Raw genomic sequence first — 21630 nt, 5'->3', positions numbered from 1 at the left:
TTGCACTTTCTAAACATAGAGTAGTGGTACTGTTAGGTCTTGCTTTAGCATAAGGCTCTCTCCTGTTCTAGTTTTTCTACTTCAAACGTTCTTGGCTTGTAACTTTGTTTTCCTTTCACTTGTTTGTAAACTTCATCTCATTCTAAGCTGTTTTTCTTAACTGAATGTACGTCTAAACACAGTGTGAAGTTGTGTACATAGTAGTCAGTGCATTTGTTGTTTGTATTTAGGAAGTTACATCTAATAATGTTTGTCTTCTTGCCATCTGCCTTGTAAAGGGTGTTTTGGCCCAGCAAAGCTGACCTTAGCGAGCAAACCCTTCCAGAAGGTTTCTTACAGCCAAGCTTTTTTTGCCTCTTCTCTGGACTTTCCTACCGCTGCTCCTACTGTCTTGCCAAATAGCTCGCCTCATACTGATATTAATGTAGTCGTTGAACCGTTGTCATCCCAGCTGACTACTGGCTACTGTGTTGCACGAGTGGCCAGTACTGGACGTAATGCAAATACCAATTAAAATAATGTAACTAGATCGTGGTTTTGGCATGTAAAATTTCAATAATAATTTTTTGCACAGTGCGAATGTGTTAAACTGGATCGTCTAGTCCTTCCTTGGAAATTTTGCTAAGCAGAAACAGCGTTCTCCACAAACATCGTGAAAGCTTCGCTTAAACCAGTAACCACAGCACCTGGGATCTGCAGAATAACCGCAGGCTGATAATTAGGTAAGGACACTGCTGAGCAGACACAAAAAGCATTATCTATTACACAGCTGACAATGTCGTCAGTACTATGGCGCATTTATTCCTACAGCATGATGACACTTAATGAATCCCTAAGCAAGCTAGGTAATATTTGAGGGTCTGTGATGAAGCACCGATTTGCACACTGCTGGTAAGCAACAAAATGCAAAATTAAAACTGTGCATTGAAGTGCCCAAGGTACACGTGAATATAGCAACATTCAATACTCAGTTAAATACTGGCCATTGACTTGCACGCTGCCTTCTAGGATCAGTGCACAGAATAAAAAAAAAAAAAAACTACTTGCATGTTTTGTGTTTTGTTTTTGTGTGTGCATCACGCAAGCCCTTTTCTTTTTATTCATCCTGCTAATTTGTATGCGATATTCTCTGTACTTCTGTCTTATGCTTTATTGTTAGGTTTTTAAGTGCTATTTTACTTGTTATTTTGTACCTGTATTTCTGCTTTCTCTGCTCCCCACTGCAAAGCCAAACTGGCTTTGTGGGTACCTAAATAAATAAATATACAAAGCTATTCTTGTACTGCTTGTATGTCTCCTTACCGGATCACATTTAACGAAATATGCGATAATCGGAGCGGCGATGCAGCACAAAGATTTTATCGCCAATTAGACAAAGCTGAATATAATGCATACTGTGCGTCGACGTGCTTGTGTAAGCACAATTTTGAGTCGATTCCCATAAGTGCGGTGCATTGCCAGCAATAATACAAACATACGGCATCGCCGGTCAACGTGGTAAAGGGAAAGCACTAAAATTCCGTGTTTCATTTTTAATACGCCGACTAAGATGGAAACTTCCAGATCACTTACGGTCTACACTTCATTGTGTAGCGCAGAAACATCATCTGGTCGAAAAACAGCTAGATGACGTCGTCGTGAACGTCGACTGGCCCGGCGCGGCTCTTTTCTTTCTGAAACGTCTTCCCAGGCGCCGAAATTTATTCCCCAGGGACTTCCATCACTTCTGCAGCGCTGTGATAACGTCATCTGCACAGATGAAACGCGTTTTCGACATCTGCGAGTCGGCTGATGAGAGAGGGAGCTTATACCAGTGCCACACAGCTAGGCTTTCGATGGCGATCGAGCGCGATCAAATTTCTCGATCACGATCGGTTCTACGCAGATTGCGCGGTACAGGCAATCGTGATCACAAAATCCGACCCCGATCGGGCTCGATCGCGATTGAAACTGCTCCGCTATGACGCCCGTATAAAATTCCGAGCACTCACCTGTTCGGCAGCGTTGGGCATGACGATCCACGACCACCTCGTCAAGTGCTTGCTCTAGTGGCACTTGTGTTTCGCCTGCTATCAAAGCGCAGGTCGAGCCTCAACGCAGGCGATCAGCGCTTCGTTGTTGATCGCCTCCATAGCCTCTGTGCTCTATCGACACGAAACCAGCGGCGACTGCCGGCGTCTCCGTACGATTCTGAAACTTCAGCAACCTTTCCGAACAGCCGGAAGTGTACATGCGGCCCACGTGACGTCGGTGCACAAGCTGCCACTTCCCTCGCGTACGCTCAAAATGACGCCCAAGATCAAGACCACCTTGACGCGCGCGTTTCCTGCGCGTCTGCCCTCTCTAGACGCGTAGGACAGGCGCGTACGGCCTCGCAGACGCGTGGCGCGCAGCCAGGGGCGCACGATTCACCGCGTGTGGTTGGGCCTTTAGGCGCCCGTTCCTGTGGTGAGCGTCGACGTAATCGACGGAACGAGCACAGCGAATGTTGAAAGTGCGAACGCGTGGCGCAGTGGTGGATGAAACACGCGAGGAGGAAAGGGGAGGAGGAGGGTATGGCGAAACGGTGGGAAGAAAAGCGCAATGCGGCGACGATGGCTGCGAGATGGCGAGAGCATAGGCGTCGTGCACGCCGACGGACGCGCCACTGGTGGCGGCCTTGCGCGAAACACGTGGGAGAGGAGCCTGGCGCGCGCCGTAGTTTGTTGTGTCGTTGATCGTGCTTCTCTGTCTTATTCACGTTTTCAGAGCAAGATAGGCAACACCATTCGCACGTGTGCGGTGGCCAAAGCTTCAGGGAATGTCGAAGGAGAATTGTTGCAGGGTGGGGGGCTCAAATACCGGTGAAAACGTGCCGGCGATATGGTTCTAATCATTCCCGGCAAAGCCTCATCAGCGGGAGCAACGGTAGGAAAAATGGATCGTCGCTTGTTCTTGTTCTCATCCTTTCCTTTGTCTCGTCGGTGTTTTTTTCCACTCGATCATAGTTAGGTGCGTGAGCAACGAAGTTCGTCTGCAGTGCAGCATGAGGTTCAAAGGCATTTCGCTAAACTTCGGAATGCTGTTTGCCGCTTATATTGTTTTCCGCTTCTTTACCGCGTTGGGCTAGCTAGGCAGCACCACTGCACGAGCGCATTGCGTTGTACGTTAAAGCTACTGAAGTTTGCAACAACTGAGATTGTTGGTTTCATGTGGCGCGGTAAATCCTCGCACCAGCTGTCGCGCACTTCATGTTTTTACATCTATATTATGCGTGGCTTTGCACATGTTTAACTGTTGCTAGTTGCTCCATGCATAACTCTTGTCGATTCTTTTGAGCTGCGAAGTTCTCACCCTGCCTTGTTTGTAAAGGGTATAAATCACGCTGTGTCTTATTGGAATGATAACAAGGAAGTGCTTCTTTAACAGCTTTATTCTTTTCGCCCGAGGGCATCTTAGTTATTGTTCGCGTTTTTGGAAATGTGCTTAGAAAATAGGTAGTTCAGGGCGAGAATTACTAATAGCTGCTGCATATGGTATTTTTGTTCCATTTCTCGCTGAAAAGTTCGCGTCCCGTTTGGGAAGTCATCACACCTCGATGCTGCCTGAGCAAACTTAACACGCCGAGTGATTTGTTTGTTTCACAACGTAGTCCCTTCTTGGATGTGAGTTTTGTACTCAACTGAATTCTTTCTTATACTTACGCTGCAGACGACTAAACCGGGCCTTGCCGCCAGCGCTCATCTACTTTGGTTGGCGCTGCTCTGCCTTTAAATATATCATGTGGCACCTCTCTCTAGTAGCATAAAAAAAGTACTGAAAAGTTTGTCAGTATATAGCTTTGTACGTTTCCAAGCAGCTCCCTTGGGGAATTTAAAATTGCACAAACTGCAGCGGCTACGGTAGTTCATCGGCGTATGCAGCAGAATTGCATCGGCGGTACAGCACTAATACGCGCTTTTATTAACTCGTGTGTTTGGTGACTTCGTTGGCTAGTGTACGCGTTTCTACCAATAAATTGGCAATTACTCTTCTTGGGGCGACTCCGACTGCACTTATCCGGCGATGTCACATGTATTCATCGGCAGAAAAATCACAACGGCATATGCAGAGATTGCACCGTGTGGATTTGTTTGATATAAGTCTGCACTAAATGCGGGTACTTATTATTCAGGTACAGAAGCAGCATTGCGGCAAGGGTAGAATAAAAAAAAAACATCGAGAGATCGCATCACTGAACAAAATTTATCGGCTAGTGAACATGAGCTCCACATCATGTAAATGAGGTTCATGGCGTTTGTCTGCGGGATACACCTTGCACGTATGTGGACCATGTTGTCCCAAACACTGGTAACATTGTGTTCATACCCGCTCGCACAGAGGTCAGCATCGTCCCTACAGCTGTCACCGCAGAAGAAGCAGCCTGGCACCCGAACAAAGAAGAAATCGCAGCCGCGAACTTCGAACTTCAGCCATCCTTGCTGCAAAGGGTTGTCGTCTGCTACTGCTCCCGCGTGTACTGTTGGAAGCGTACGCTAGGTGGCTTTCAGTGGCGCCTCTATAGGCGGTACACGAGGCGTATTCGCAACTCAAATCAACATTAGGGGCGCTGCGAAGCCTGGCCCGGTCTGGCTACACTGTGCAGTATGGCGGCTTTACGGAGGTCCCCGCGTGCGCTGTCCGTCGTGAAAATAATAAGCTTCTTGCAGTGCGACGTTAATTCGCGCTGTTTTGTGGAGGGAGAACGGGTAGTGGACGCCGAGCACCTCATTTTAGTTGGTACCAGTGGTACAGTGAGTAGTGAGATGGAAGTGGTCGCGCTGTGTGTGCAAACCTCCGGCGTGACAGCGGACCCGCACGAGATTGTGGTGAGAATCACCGACGCATTCCGGGACCCATTGATCGTGGAGGCAAAGTGCTCATGCACTGCTGGATTGTCACAAAAGTGCAAGCACATCTCAGCTCTTTTGATCCACTGTGACAGGTAAGTCTTCCGTGACTCAGTCACTACATCGACGCGCATGGGAGCGAAAAGCAAGCCCGCTGCTTCCACAGCTTTCGAAACAGGGCGGGGATAATGTAACTGACTCTGTTCCCATTCCAAACCTGTTCTATTCCTTCGCCGCGACTGACGCCATAAGTTCTGTTTCAAAATAGTTGTCGGGGCTAGGAATAGAATCGCGGAAAAGAGTCGGTTACATTACACCAACACAGCTCATATTTTTTTCAAACATAAAGCCAGGGGAAAAAAATGGATATCCTTGCATACTGAGCGTGTAGCAAGGAATCAAAACGCGAGCTTCTCACTTTTTCATGCAGCCTAGTTTAGCATTCTTTGTAAGGGTGTGGCTAAGCTCTCTTCCTAGTTTTGCGTTCTGGAAACATTTATTTTCTATTTTAAATTCAAGATAAGCGCACAATGACTGCTGCTTCGCTTAGGCGTAGTTACTGCAGTAGGTTGCTCACTGTTTCTGTCGTAGAAAGAAGCGCGAAAAGGAAATCGAACGATCTGCTTTCAATAAGAACCTGTGCAAACCAGGTGCAGGTTTGACTTGTGGTGCATGAGATGATCGTATCTGATTACTGCCTGCCTCATGTGCCGCCACAATTGGCTGCTATGTAAACTAATGAAAGGGGAAAATCTGTTTCTGTGTAAGCTAGTGGTGACTCACCTCTTGCGCCAACCTGAACTGATTTTGCATGTTCCTCTGTTGTTGAATCATACATCTTAAGGCTAGGTTCGCCTCCCAACTGCTTATTTCTTTCAGGCGCTAATATCAGATCATTGCTTCAATGTTTACACATTTTCAAATGAATGTGACGCTTACTTCCCAGCTAAACACTTCTAGCCTGGCACGCGAACATTTAGACGCAGCTTATTCCGTTTGTGGGATTACGAAATGAGTGGGCTTTTCTTGTTTTTTCACGAACATAGCTGCAATCATGGTTGAAAACAGGAGTGGAAATTACTGATGAGCCAGGAGCACGGTTACATTTGGAAAGACGGGTGCTCACATACTTCGTGAAGAGGAACTTGTTCAACTTTTCATCGTGTGATGTACAGTCTCTCAGAACTATGTATCACTTGGTGCAGTGATGCAGCATATGGTACCAGTGATCTTTTGCAGAGTTCTTGTTCTGAACTATGTTGTGTTTTTTATTAGTATTATCACAGCCCATATAAAGCAAAGGTAAGTCACATACATAAATGCATATGTTGCAATTAAAGGGGTTATTAACACATGCAATGTATGGTCATAGATACATTTGAGAGCAATTTTTCTAAATGTGGTTTTTGGGCACTAGATGGGACACACAGAAGAAAAAATGCACACACATCATCACTGCACTTCAGGTTTTCGACTGATTTAGAATGTTATGCTGATGAACTTGTTGACTACGACTTGTGTATCTCAGTTATGTTTTGTGCAACAAAAACCTCTTCCAGATCAGGCCTTGGGTCCCTGCCGCCACTTAGCTGCACAGATGTGGATGTGCATGGGGCACAAAAAAGAAACTTGTGCAGAATATGTATGCACCTGCACCCATCCGGACATATTGCCATGTGAAGCTGCCTGTCCCTCCTCCGCAAGTTCCAATGACTGATGCCGCACAGATGTTGTAGATCCTCCAAAGCAGTGCTCCAAGTTCTGCTATTGCAGTGTTCAAGTAAGAGTGGACCAGTAACGCATTTGTGAACCGAACTCTTCTCAATCGGATGATACACTATAGCTGATACACTGTAGCTGATATTTTTCACATGTAAAGTGCAACTAAGATAGTAGCCACACTTTAGTGCTAAATTTTATTTCTGCATGTTTTACATATCTCTTTCTTTATGAAATCCAAAAAGGCTGCTGCAGTGCAAGCACTTGTAAAGTCATAGAGAAGGAACCAGCCAATAAAGCACATCATCCTCAGAACAGCCAAACTGGCGTAGTGGCTGTAGTGTCCTGCTGCTGAGCATGAGTTCACAGCTTTGATTCAGGATGTGGCAGTCCATTTCAATGGAGGTGAACTGCGAAAACCGGTTAGTTAGGCTCACGTTAAAAATCACAGGTGGCCGAAATGAATTGTGAGCCGTGCACTACAGTGTCTTGTATGGTTGGGGTGTTACTTTGGGAGCTGAAACACAGTGAATTAATCAAACTACCTGCAAAGACCACTCGTAAAGTTTAGTTGGCACACAATGGCCGCTGTAGTTTTTCTCAATGAAATGGGGACAACCATCAAATAGTAGCACCAACCAAAAGCTGAAGTCTAAATAATAGTTAACAGAAGAAATTTACTTTGATGTTAACAAAGGCAAGATGGCAAGCTTGATTAGCCACCTGCTTGTCCATGCTCTATTTAACGTTTTGTTGAAAAGAGGTATGTTAATTGCTTCTCATGTATGTCAGATTGGTCTCAAATGTTTATATTTTACCCAAAAGTGGTTTGTGCTTGTAAAACTCAGGTGATAACCAAAGTGACAAAAATAAATCTAATTTTCCCCTCTGCTGGGCAATGCAATTTTCGGTGCTATAAAACACTTGTGCGAGACATGAAATGCCCAGAGGTGGTGTTCATTCATGTTTCACACAGCTACTTTTCTTTAATGTTGTTAATGCAGCTGCTGAACCACTGGCCACACTCATTTACACATATGGATCCACCATATAATTTTAAGGTGATCGATAGCGTTAGTAATTTATGAATTAACCTTTTGCAGGAATAGCTGATAAAAGCCTTTTTTGTATGCCGCATCATTGCTGTTATGAAGTAACTGCTATCCCCTTGCATGAGCTGCACAGTGAAAGTATACCAAGGAATGAGCGAATGCATTGCTCATACAAAAACCCTGACAAGTTGGTGCATGTCCTAAGCGAGATTTTTGTAGGTTTTATAATGAGACAACATTTGGGCTCACCACAAAATATAGTAAATGTGAGGTTTTGTTCAAAACTAGCAGAGCCAAGCTAATGTCGTAACTTGGCTCTCTTTCCTTAGCTCGTATGACAAGAGTGGGCTGTGTCCTCCACCTCTCTTCTCACAATGTAAAGTTCAGCAGCCTTGTAACATTTAAGAGGAGGTACAGGATTATTCCTCCACAGGGCGAGTGAATTTGAATGAACTGGAAGCAATTTTTTTTCCTTCTATATTCATGTTGTGAGAACCATCTATGTGATGCTGATTTAGGTCACTAAAGGAACGATTGTTCCAAGCAAATTTATATTAAATGCATCTGCGCATATTTAGAAGGCAGTTATAGCATGGTAATGACTATTTTGTAGTTGGGCGCGTGATTGCTATAAGAGCCGCATATGTTAGTAGATTGATGGTAAAAATTCGATTGCTGTATGTTGTTTTATTTGTTGCCACTACCATATTCTTTACTGCTATGCAGAAAACGCAGAAGAGGGCAAGACAGCTCCACAACAGAGTCTCGGACCAAGAATGGTGAGTTCTGCTGTTGTCATGTGTTACTATGCAGTCAAAGGTTCACGTTTAATTGTGCCTGTTCTCTGCACTGGGGCATGCATGTTCCTACACCATTGTTTAAGAACTGAAGTGTCTACAGCTTAATTAAAATTCAAAGGCAGCACATCTTGCTGACTGGAAAACTTTCACATATGAATAAATTTATCATTTCAGATTAAATTGTGGATAATACAGAGGAAAATTTCCCTGTGCTATGACATTAGGTCCAACAGAAACTACTATACTATAAATGTATAAAAAACACTTTTAAGAAGCTGTAGCAGTGTAGCTGTAGTGCCTATGTGCATTGCTATTTTCTGTGTACTTCGTCTAAGTGTTGGTCTCCCAAATTTGAACTAAGCGGTAGCTGTTTGCATGTCTCAATGTATTCCTGAGCATCACATTGTAGTTCTACGTATGCGCACCAGCGTTAAAGAATTGTTGGAGCGACAGAAAACTGTATTGCAATCGCTGTTTGGCAGGTCTGAAAGGTGATGGTGTACTTTTGTCATCTTATCTAGGAGTTTTGTCGAACACTCCTTGTGTCGAATTGTGAGGTGGCTGGCATTTCTTATCACATGTTCTATAAGGATCCATGCTTGGATCATTTGCTTGCATGCACTTCACTGACTACGCAGTAAGCCTCTCCTCAACAATAAAACAACTTTAAATTATTCATTAACATACATGCGTGAGACAAATTGATATTTACATAGACTGCCATTCTTAATTGCTTCTTTGTCACCACCAGTGTGGACACTGGCCTACATTGGTGCATTTTGCTACACGGAAAGCCAGACATTCCTTTCCTGGAAGACTCTTCACACCTTAATGCAAAGCGCACATCGTGATCACAGCTAATTAAGTATAATTCTTCTGAGAGTGCACAAAAGGCAAAAAATTGCAAAGCAGCAGAAAGGAAAGTGACATAGCAGATTACACAGCAGTTTGGCATCCTCCTTTTGAAGGCATCTTTTTTCTGTATGACGTGCTTTAGTTTTTAGAGGCCACCCTTCTGCAGCTCCCTCCACAATAACAGGATGCATTATTTGCTACAACTACACATAGCCTACATGAGAGGGCATACAATGGCAGCAGTTTCCCTTTGGCACTGTTGGGGCAACTAAACAAGTCGGCATCTCATGACATTGAAAATCTTTTTTGTTCTGGGCCTAAATGAGCAGGTGGCAACAACTTTCAGTACCGAGCTATCTATTCTTGAAATGGTGACTCCCCCACCAGTGTAGGCTCTCCGCTAGATATAGTTGGTTATTAAGCACATGCTACTGTGAGTTTCATGCTTTTCAGTAGCATATTCTATATTGTAAATTTTGCATCAGTTGCCGTTGAATAATTTTTTTGTGATATTCGTAGTTGCAGAATTGCAATTTTGGTGCAGACTTATTACTCTGCTGTTGCTTTCTTTCTCCTGAACCTGATGGAGGTCTGTGTTTATGTTTGCAGCCAAACAAGCCTGCCGTTCCGCCCCACTTCCTATGTTGGAAATGCTGAGGGCTCAAGCAAATGAACTGAAGCAGAAGGCACCAGAAGATGTCATGCTCCATGTGTGTGAATTGTATGGTGGAGAGCGTGCCAGGAGTGAGATTGAATCCTTGACACAGGGACAGTAGAATTCTCCAGAATGGCACAGATATCGAAAGGGCCTTGTAACTGCAAGCATTGCTCATGCCTGTATGACTCGAGCGAAGACTTTTCTTCGTTCGAAAGGTGCGGCCAACATTGACCCATTTCTTATGCTTATTTTAAGAAGCAGAACTGTTATAACACCAGCAATGCATGTTGGTATTTCGAAGGAAAGTGCAGCGCGTATTGCATACAAAACCTGGCAAGAAGCGCTGGGGCACACGCTTAAGGTGCGTCAGAGAGGGCTGGTTTTGTGCGAAGAATTTCCCTTCATAGGTTGTTCCCCTGATGGTTATGCAATTTTTTCGTGCAAATGCTGCGAGGGCAAGGAAGTCCTCTTGGAGATTAAATGTCCAACGAAGCTGGACAACTCATTCAAGAACTACGATACCTTGGAGCCTAAATTAGAGTATTGTGCGCAACTTAACGTGCAAATGGCTGTGTCATGCAAAGGAAGCCCATTTTTTTGTTTATTGTAGTGACACTTCTTTTTGTTGTGCTGTTGTACACTACAACAGCTGTGCCTTTGATGAGTTCAAGGATGCAATAATTAGTGTATACAAGGAGCGAGTGGTATCTGAGCTCCTCTTGAGGCTAAGCCACTGATGTCATTCTTGCTGGTGCCGACTGCTCATAAATTTTAAAGGGACTGTACACCAATTTTAATGTTACCTTCTTTTTTCTTCTACTTCTCCCAAGTGTGACAAGAAGCTTACCAGTCACTGTGTCCAATCATACAGTGGCAACTCGTAAACAGCCATGGAAAATTTTTTTCATCTGAATTTTTTTCTCTGCAGTGAGCAAATAAAGAATTAAAATAAATTATGGGGTTTTACGTGCCAAAACCACTTCCTGATTATGAGGCACGGAGTAGTGGAGGACTCCGGAAATTTGGACCACCTGGGGTTCTTTAACGTGCACCTAAATCTAAGTACACGGGTGTTTTCGCATTTCGCCCCCATCGAAATGCGGCCGCCGTGGCCGGGATTCGATCCCGCGACCTTGTGCTCAGCAGCCTAACACCACAGCCACTGAGCAACCATGGCGGGTAGTGAGCAAATAAGGCATACATGCTTCAAACATTGAGAGGTGAGCGTGATAGCGATTATACGCCAGCATTGTTGGGAAGCAGACCGCAAGTGCGGCCCTAGCTGTACGAAATATTTTATCAAACCGTTCTAGCAGTTCGTGTTTTCTGAAGTGTTGAATTATTCATACAATAATAGCTACATTTTTTCATAGTTTACAAATACTTTGGACGTATACAAGTCATTGCTTTTTTCTAACCTTAGCCAAGCCAGTACTGCTATTCATGTAGTGCTGGCATCCGTTTACAGCACATTTAGTTTAAAACTTCACATGAAGATCACATAACTCTGGGTGCTCACTCACAACTTGTGTGCATACGAAAGCAGTCATGTGCAGCATTATGCATTGAAGGATTCCATCGCTCTGCCACTCGACTCATTGCTGCGAAAGCAGCACCATTCATTTGAGTGTACTTTTTTATAGCTCATAATACACGTAAAATAAAGGGCAAACATTTATAGTACAGAGAGTGATCTTAAACAGTATGTGGAACTTAACAGCAGTTGCAATAATTTCATTGCATACATGTGAAGTGCCAAAGTTTCACCGTCAGTTCCCGCCACTTACCAGGTTTTGAGACTTTTCGTGCCAATTTGAAATTATTTTCAGTTAAACTGCAAACAGCTTCCTCAATTGTGTCACTATAAACGATTGTCATTTCATTTCTACCTTCTCCTGGCACATTTGGTGTGGTTGTCAGTCCCTTTAATGTTTCATCTCTACATTGCGTTTCAGTGTTGTTCATATTGCAAAGATTCTGTAAAGCGAAATGTTCATGTACATGCACCGTTGTAAGCAGAAGAGACCCTATTGTCTGCCAAACTACAACTTAGCTTCACCTTTCGCTGTGGTGCTTGAGGTCACCTATCACCAAGGCTGGCACAATGTTTTTTTTTGCTGACATGACTGTTTGTTTCCTATGGCTCATATGTTATCTTTTCACAAGTTGTGCCCGAGCAACTGCGTGACATCAGTGGTGACTCAGGCAGAACTCATGAAACCAACTCTTCTTTGTTGTCTTTGTTTGTGCACTTCTTAAAGGGGCCCTGAAACTGGCATGCTGCATAATATAGATACGACCACCACAAGCCCTGTCCGCGGGATGGTCAGACAACTGTGTGTATTGATTGGTCTCTGTAAGTGATGTAGCTCCAGGCGCCAATCTCGCGTTTAGAGAGTGCCACACGGGCCTGAACCACAAGTAGCAATGTGACAAAAAAAACTTGAGCAGTGCCTTGCCCCCTTGCCATGCACTGTGTAGCTTCCAGCGCACTAGTGGAGACGAAAGGAGAAAGCAATGCATCGGTGCGATTACTAATTCCGCTTACACTTCGGGGATTCAAAAAACATTTTGTAGCAGATTAGTCAGCTGTCCGTTAGTAGTGAGGTCACTATGATCAGTCGGATAAGTGTTTCACTGCCCTTTAAGTGGTTCAATGTTGTGCATATTAAATTTTTATATGTCACTTACTTTCCATTTATTGATATATTTGTAGTAAGGACAGCTCTATCTGCTTTCTGGGTGTTACGTTCTACCGGCCAAAGGCCGGCAGCTACGCGATGAAATCCAGGCCGATTCGCAGAGCAAAAAGACGACGCTTTATTTCCAGCTCGGAAATATATATAGAAGAGAAAAGAGAGAAAGAAGGAAAGAGGGACCATCGACGCATGCGCGAAGAGGCGCACGTGGCTCCGAATAGGTTATCTGCAGCATTCCTTTCCCCTAGTAGCCGTAGCGCTCCACTGGCTTTCTGGTTCTTGTGGAACGACGAAGGTCAGGAACAGGCCCTTCGGGAGGGTCTTGAGCCTCGTTTTTCGGTGCCCCTAAGGTCGTCGGAGGCGATTCCTCGGGACTTGATATTTCTATGCTTCCGTCTGTGTCTGATGAACGTTTCCGGATCTGGTCGACATGGCGTCGAACGACACCGTCCTCGGTAGCCACAGTGACTAAACGGGCACCACTCGTCGATTTTACTTTGCCTGGTGTCCACTTTTCTCCTATGCCGTAGTTGCGCACACAGACGGCATCTCCAGGGGCGAAGTACCAACTGGCGGAATCAGCCGCTGGATTCTTGGGCTTTTCGTGGCTCCTGGGAGGAAGACACATATAAAGTCTTGTACGCAAACGGTACCCAAGAAGAAGTTCAGACGGTGAAAACCCTGAAGCCTGTTGCGAATTTCGGTAGTTACAAAGAATTCTAGCCAAAGCAGTTTCCAACTCCACACCAGGCATTCTCTTCAAGCCCTCCTTGATAGTTCTCACGGCCCGTTCGGCGAGACCATTGCTTTGAGGGTGATAAGGCGGGGTGCGAATATGCTCGATTCCATTTTTATGCACAAATACAGCAAACTCTGAACCGGTAAAGGGCGTACCGTTATCCGTAACTATGGTGCGGGGCAATCCAAACCAGCTAAACAAGGTTCGCATGCAATCGGCAGTTGCATTAGCGGTTGCTCGAGATACTGGAATGGCTTCTATCCAATGGCTGTGTGCGTCGACGATTACCAACCACATCTTGTTTGCAATGGGCCCTGCGTAGTCGGCATGCAGCCGTGACCACCTCTCTCGCGAAATCTGCCAGCTAACGGGGTTCCGTGCGGGTGGCATGGGCAGAGCCTGCACGCAGCTTCGACAGTCTGAGACCATTCTACAAATGTCTCGATCTAGACCTGGCCACCAAAATATAGCCCTCGCCCTTGTCTTCATGGTAGACGCCCCCTGATGAGACTCGTGCAGCATCTTCAACAGTTTCTCACGCGCCTCACTTGGTATCACCACACGATGGCCCCAGTATAACAGCCCCTTCTCTACAGACAACTCGTGTCGTCTTTTCCAGAATTCCGCCATTTCTCTGCTGTCATCTTCTACGACGGAGGGCCACCCTTCAGTCACGTATCTGCATATCGTTTGCAAAAAACCGTCAGCTGCTGCGAGTGCTTGAATCTCCTGGTGGGAAACCGCTAACTGGTCCCATTCGTCTATGCTAAGCACCATTTCCGACAGATCTTCGGTTCCGCTAGCAGCTCCTGCAGCGATTGAGGCAAACGGCTTAGAGCGTCAGAAATTAGCATCTGTTTGCCAGGTTTACAGATCAGCTTGTACTGGTATGCCCCGAGCAAAAGCGCCCAGCGCTGAATTCGGGCGGCAGCCATGACAGAAGTTTGACGATCCTGTCTGAGAAGGCCCAACAAGGGGCGGTGGTCCGTTACAAGCGTGAACTCCCGTCCCAACAGGTAATCGCGGAACCGTGTCACGCCAAATACCAGGGCTAAAGCCTCGCGCTCAATTTGGGAGTATTTTCTCTCTGCTGAGGTGAGCGTTCGTGATCGGAAACCAATTGGCCTGTCTTCACCATTTATTCGATGGAAAAGGGCAGCACCGACACCGTAAGGTGACGCGTCGCATTCCAACATCAATTCGAGCTGCGGATTAAAGTACGTTAGGACTGGGGCTGAACACAAAGCATCCTTGGCCTTCTGAAATGCCGCGTCTTCTTTTTCGTGCCAAACCCATTTTGCACCTTTTTCAAGAAGGCTGTACAAGGGTGAAAGTATAGTGGAAAGATTTGGCAAAAAGTTGTTGTAAAATGTAACCATTCCCACAAAGGATCGCAACTCAGCAACATTTCGCGGTGACGGGGCTAGCCTGATTGCATCCACGTGCTTCTCGAGTGGGTGTGGCCCTTCAGCATCGATACGATGGCCAAGGTATGTCACTGATTGTTCACCAAACTTGCACTTGTCGGAACGAAGCTTGATACCGTTCTCGCGGAAACGCTGTAGTACAGCTTGCAGGTTTACGTTTTCAGCATCGCTGCTCTCGGCTATCAGGACGTCGTCTAGATAAGCCTGGGTGCCGTTTAGCCCTTGCAGCACAGATTCAATTTTCCGTTGGACTATCGCTGGAGCTGATGTGATGCCAAACGGTAACCTGTTGTAGCAAAAGAGCCCCTTTTGTCTGTTTATCACTGCTAATTTCCGCGAGTCTTCATCTAGCTCGACCTGATTGTAAGCATTGCGAAGGTCTAAAATACTGAAATTTTTTCCTCCACACAGGTTTGCAAAAATATCGTCTATGACAGGCAAGGGGTACTGCTCAACATCGCACACAGGGTTTAGTGTAACCTTGAAGTCCCCGCAAATGCGCACTGTTCCGTCCTTCTTCAAAACTGGCACGATGGGCGTTGCCCATTCGGAATGAGAGACTGGAGATATTATACCATCTGAGACTAATCTGTCAAGCTCCTTAGACACATTATCACGAAGTGCAAAAGGAATTTTCCTTGCCTTGAAGAACTTGGGGTTTGCTCCGGCCTTGATGTGCAGTCGGGCTGGCGGGCGTTTCATGAGACCAGCGCCTTCAGTGAAAAGGTCAGAGTGTTGCTGGAGCAGCGTCGGCACGTCCTCCAAAGCTTGTTTTAGCACAGGAGCCGTCGAATACACGCTCAGTACCTGAATGCGTTCGTCTGTTAATTTTTTCAGCAGGTCCCGACCGCATAGACTGGGGCCATTGCAGTCTAAAACTGTCAGACTGCACTGCACTGTTGTACCTTCATAAGAAACTGACATTGTCAGTGCACCCAGAAGCGGCAACTTTCCGAGATAGCATGAAAGCTGCACTTCCGCCTTTTGTAGCTGCGGCCATCGGTGAGAGCGCAATTTGTAAATGCTCTTGGGAATGACAGAAACAGGGGAACCAGTATCGATGTCCATCGTTATTTCGATGCCATTCCACGCAAACGATTTCCTGATGGGCGGTATGAGAGAGCGCGTGGTGGTCAAGGACCAGATTTGTGACGTGCTGCTATCACTCTCTTTGCTTTCCATCACCTGAGCAGCTACTGCTAGAATTTGCTCGTTTCATTTGCCGCACACAGTCTCGCTAAATGCCCTGGCCGTGCACACTTGTAACATTTGCGCTTGATTAGTCGACAAGCATTGGTCTTGTGACCACGCTTACCGCAACATTTGCATTGTTGCACGCCTTGCGACTTTGCGCGCGATTCGTATTGACCAGAGAGCTTTAGCAATCTTGCTTGTTCTTGGTCCGTAACAATACCTGGCGAATCGCGTTCAGCGCTCTCTGCGGCAAGGGCAAGAGCCTCGGCTTCTTCAAGATTCAGATCTTTCTTCGCTAGCAGCTGCTTCTGCAGATTCTTGGATCTGACGCCGCACACAATACGGTCCCTTGTCATTCTGTCCAGCATAGTTCCAAAATTGCAGTTGTGTGCCATCTGCCGTATTGCCACTATGAATGCATGTACGGATTCCCCTTCTTGCTGGCAGCGATGGAAGAACATGAAACTTTCAGAAATTTCATTCGGTACCGCGTCGTAGTAGCTGTTTAACGTCTGCACAACTTCCTTGTAGGTCAGGGCGTTAGGCTTTCGCGGGGCTACCTTTCCGTTCAAAATTTCTATTGTCCTTGTTCCAAGCGCAGCTACCAGCAGGGCCCTTTGCTTAGCATCATCCTTCACATCATTCGCTTCGAAATAGGCTTCAACCTTGACTAGGTACGCCTGCCACTTATCTTTTTCGTCTTCAAATTCCGGTAGCCTGTGTGCCATGGTCGGTGGTGGGCTCCTTCTGCTTGGCTTCCTTGCTGCAGCAGAATCCTCGTCGCCGCTGTTACGTTCTACCGGCCAAAGGCCGGCAGCTACGCGATGAAATCCAGGCCGATTCGCAGAGCAAAAAGACGACGCTTTATTTCCAGCTCGGAAATATATATAGAAGAGAAAAGAGAGAAAGAAGGAAAGAGGGACCATCGACGCATGCGCGAAGAGGCGCACGTGGCTCCGAATAGGTTATCTGCAGCACTGGGGGTCAATAATTATCATTCACTGGTGTTAAGTCTGCACAAATGTCTCCCCATCTTGTATGCTGGTGGTTTAGTTATGCTTCCCAGGAGAGCCATTTGCATTGTATTCAACAAATTAGGAAGAAGCATAAATTATGGTACATATACCAGCTGGGGTCATTTGAATGAAACCATTCTTTCAGGGTACTCTGCTCTGGTGGCGAAACTTTCCAAATATTCATTGTATGCAGGTTTGACACTGTTCCATGTTACTTCTCATGTTCTGTTTGGCAAGATAAAAGAAATCCTCATATGCTAAAAAGTGCAACAAAAATGGGCTCGAGTAAAATGTGTGAGGCATACACCTCGACACTGAGTACAGTGAACAAAAAATTGAGTGCGTGTGGTTTATTTTGCGAAAAAATACAAGTAAGGCAAGGGGGGGGGGGGACAACACCCATTGAAACATAACCGCAACTCTATGCACACAGATCATAAGTGAACTGCAAATATCTCGAAATACCATAAGACGAAAACTTGCATCAGAATGCGTAGCGTAAATCAGCAATTCAGTGAAGAATACAAGTTGCAAAAGAATGTGCATTGCTAATTTACAAAAAGTGTGTTGAAGTCTGCAGGTTTGGCCAATGCAAACAAGTGCAGCATGTAGATCACATGGTAACAATCGTGTTTGAAAAGTATGAAACGGCTGAGTGGCATAAAAAATGCTGGATTTGCGCACCCTAGTCGAGGCAGAGACAAAATGTCTGCTGGCAGTAACGCTTGCCTCCTGGCAGCATGGTAACGGGACAGGTTCTTCTATTTCCCAAAATGTGGCCAATTTCCTCCTATATATGGCTTCAGGTACTCAGCTTACAGGAAACAATGTTGTCCAAGTGACATCGGGTGAATTAATTTGAAGATTTTCGGAAAAAGAAAAGGCTTTCTAGACGGCACCTTACAACTACCAGTGTGTAACCAAAATTTGCAATAGGGCCTGGTGAGGGGCCCTTACGAGGCCATGCACAATTAAGTTTTCCTAACAAAAAAAAGTTAAACTCAGGCTACATAGCAACACATGTTAAGTTCAAATGGGCTGCAACAATACACAAGATTGTGTAGATGTAAAAAAAAGCAAACAAACATTAGAACAGTAAGGAAATACACAATAGAAATAGGAAATATAAAAAATTGTTGGAGGGGAATTCATGTGCCAAAAGTGAAGCCACACCACCATTTTAGCAGGGGCACTATAAAAAAATTAGTTTGCAATGAAGGAAAAGAAGTGCTTTCCTCACACTTTCCACTAGTTTCAAGGGGTTGAGACACCAAATTTCGAGTCTATAAAATGATACTGTAGGCTTCCTCTGTATGCAAGGACACTCGACATTAAGTGTTGGACACAGAAAACGTTTAAAATATATTTTAATTCGCTTCCAAAGAGTGCCTAAATGCTCGTTCTCGTGATTGAGACCCATCGCCACCGCGAGTGACATGGACGTCACTGTGTTGGAAGCATAACAAAAGTTTTAGCGACATCACACCACATTAGAGTGACGTGCAATGAGTGGTGACCCACAGCACCGGGCAAGCCTAGAGAGCCTCGAGGGCAATGAGCCGCGTCAGACGTAGAGTCATAATTGGAGCTGCTGCAGCTAGCCAAGACAACTGTCGGCGTGGTTTTGTTTGCCTGCGCTGATACAGAATGTGTGCGAGAGCAGACGATGCAGCAGTGTGTGCGTCACAGCTTGGTGGGCCCACGTGACCAAGCTTCCTAGACAATGACATCACTGTCAAACACTGCGTCCACAAACCGAAACTGAAAATCTTTCACATAAATAATGCGATATTAAATTATTTACTGAGAATATAAGAATATTCGAGCATGTATCATGCTTCCTAGAGCAATAAGAAAACGTTTGAAACAAAGAACGCGCAAGCCACAAATTTGATGTCTCAACCCCATTAACGTGACTTATTTTGCTACACAGAGACTGGCTGACGTGTATCATAGTGTTACTGGTTTTAAGATAAAATCTGAAATTCTTGGTAAATTGTTTCAGAAATAATGTAATCAATACTCAGAGGAAGACGATACTTCTGGCAGGAACAACATGCTTTTAGTTTCTAATTAGCCACGCAATTACATTACCAGAGCCAAACCACTTGATCTGTAAGAGGACAACCCAACAAAGGTCTATTTCAAGTGTAAAATAAGGGCAAGTGCTGGGTTCACCTCTGCTGGTAAGGAACATGGCACTTCCACTCCTGTGAAGTTTTTAAAACTTCCTTGCATGGAAATCACGAACCACTTTTACGATGCACATATGTTCGGGAAATATATTGATCCAGGACTCACAAAAATTGATGTGTTGCTAAAATCGGTGATGAGAGGTGTGTGATGCCTGCAGCTATTGTAACAATGTCGTCAAGTAGTCCCAGCATGCTCCATGGGATTCTTGTTGACAACACTTTGAATATTTTCATTCGCTGTATAGCACTCTCTACATCAACTCTTGATGATGCTATCTTTTGTGTCCTAAGTGCATCACCCTTTGACATCTGCTTTTGTTTTCTGAATGGAGGCCTGATTAACTCAATTAAGTGGTCCGCACAAATGTCATCGATAAGAAAGCCACGGTCTGCCATTATGGCATCTGATATTGGGTCTAGTTGCTTGATGAGGCTGCTTTGCTCAAAAACGGCCTTATCTGAGGTGCGGCCTCGAAATCCTTGGCTTATGTGGGCAATAAGACCACTTAGTGTAACGTCACCATATATTTAACCGTGAAACCTTTTTTATAGAAGGAGTAGGTCTGTAATGCACATCGCAAACAGCTGGGCTGCCCAATAGGAATTTCGGTGCAATCTTCAATGACACGCACGTTACTGAAGTGTTTAAAACAGATGGGCAAATGTTCAACAACATCTTCTTTTGGTGGCACAGCCACAGTTACCTTTAAAATTTCAGACATCAGCTGAACAGTCTCTGCAATTATGTTGCTACATGTAGTTAGGGAACAGTTAAAAAGGTGACTCAAGAATGCAGTGGAAATATGCTTCACTTTCACCAATGTCAATGCAATTCTTTCTTTTGCGCATAACTGGTGCCGTCCTGAAAGTGGATGAATTTTTTTGTAGCACGTCACAAGAGCATTCAAAACAGATTGATGGCAGGCCTGTGAACGCATTTACAATGCTATTATTCATCGTGTCCACAAACTTCTGTGGAAAAGAACCTGATGTCACTTGGACAGCCTTGCTTTCTGTAAGCCTTGTCCCTGAAGCCATTTCTAGGAGGAAATTTGCCACATCTTTTTCTTCTCTGGAATATTCTCCCATTAATGTCCGGGGGCCAGGTTGGCAAGTGCATTCCTGTCGCAAAACAAAAGCAAGAGTTATAATGTGTGACATAACTGATGAGAGGTGCAGCTTTTATTTTTTTTTTGTCATTCCAATAATGCACGTCAATGTGTTAAATTCAATGTTGGAAGTAGGAAACCCACGGTTTTTGCATCAATTAATTTTCACCCATCACACACCACAATGCTTTCGCGAAGTAAATCCAGAAAGCCTGCTGCCGGCTAGGTAAAGACAGCTGCCACATCACAAAGATATAGGAAAATAAATTACCATATTAGCTATGTCCTTGTCACTTATTGTGTTTGCAAGGCTTTGGTCCATACTGTTAGGGGATGGGAGATCGTCCTGCAATGTCAGATAGAGTTTAGTCCAAGGAACGAGCGGTTAAGCAATGTGTGCACAAGTTGCAGTTAATGTGCACCCATCACACGTCACATGATACAATGCTTTTACGAAGTAAATCCAGAAAGCATGCCGCCGTCTAGGTAAAGAGAACTACAACAACACATACATATACAAAGAGAAATTACCATATTTTCTTTTTCACTTATTTTGACCATGCTGTTGCTGTCAGGGGATGCGAGATTGTCCTGCAATGTCAAACAGAGTTTAATCCCAAGGAACCAGTGGTTAAGCAATGTGTGCACAAGTTGCAGGCAGCCAATTTACCATGGTGGTCGTCCTGACAGGTGCATGGGGCAACGCCTTTGCTTTCAATGGGGAGGAAGCAGTCTCTTTGCTTGATTCATGCTGTCATGCATTAAAAAGTGTTGACATTATTTATTGCATGCTTGTAGCCATGGTGTATGTACCATAAGCATATGAGTGCTGCACTATGTAGTCAAATTAACTTACTCTGGCTGACCGACATGCACGTCGGCGAAGTCTTGCCAGTGAAATCTCTTTCATACGAGCATCCTTTATTTCATCATGACATGATGTCTTTGTCAGGTTTTCAGTGGGTACTGCATTTTTTTTCAGCCGCCGCCTTTGACATGCAACATCTGAAAAAATAAGTGAATTGTTTGTGCTTTATTGTGTCAATATGGGCTGCACCGAGAATTGTTTTCTTTTAACCTCAGAAACAAGGCCACGATATTTATAAAAAAAAAGCATTTGCAAGGAAATGAAGCACAGGTTTGAGTTTGCAGGGCTATGCAACGTTGCACACCGAATGTAGCATCTGCAAAATGTAGTTGAAAGCTGCTCATAACACAAAGTACACAGGTGCAAACACCACCACATGACCAGAGTATTTTTGCCACTACTTGGGGATGATTTAATAATCCAGATAATGC

At 44.9% G+C, this 21630-nt stretch overlaps 1 pseudogene; it reads right to left on the bottom strand.

Moving 5' to 3' along the window:
* Positions 1–17381: 17381 nt before the first annotated feature.
* LOC126516482 (uncharacterized) lies at positions 17382–21152 on the bottom strand (annotated as a pseudogene).
* Between the last annotated feature and the right edge of the window lie 478 nt (positions 21153–21630).

The sequence above is a fragment of the Dermacentor andersoni genome, chromosome 1, assembly GCF_023375885.2.
Source record: "Dermacentor andersoni chromosome 1, qqDerAnde1_hic_scaffold, whole genome shotgun sequence".
Lineage (NCBI taxonomy): Eukaryota > Metazoa > Arthropoda > Arachnida > Ixodida > Ixodidae > Dermacentor > Dermacentor andersoni.
This window is presented reverse-complemented; position numbering and strand designations above follow the sequence as displayed.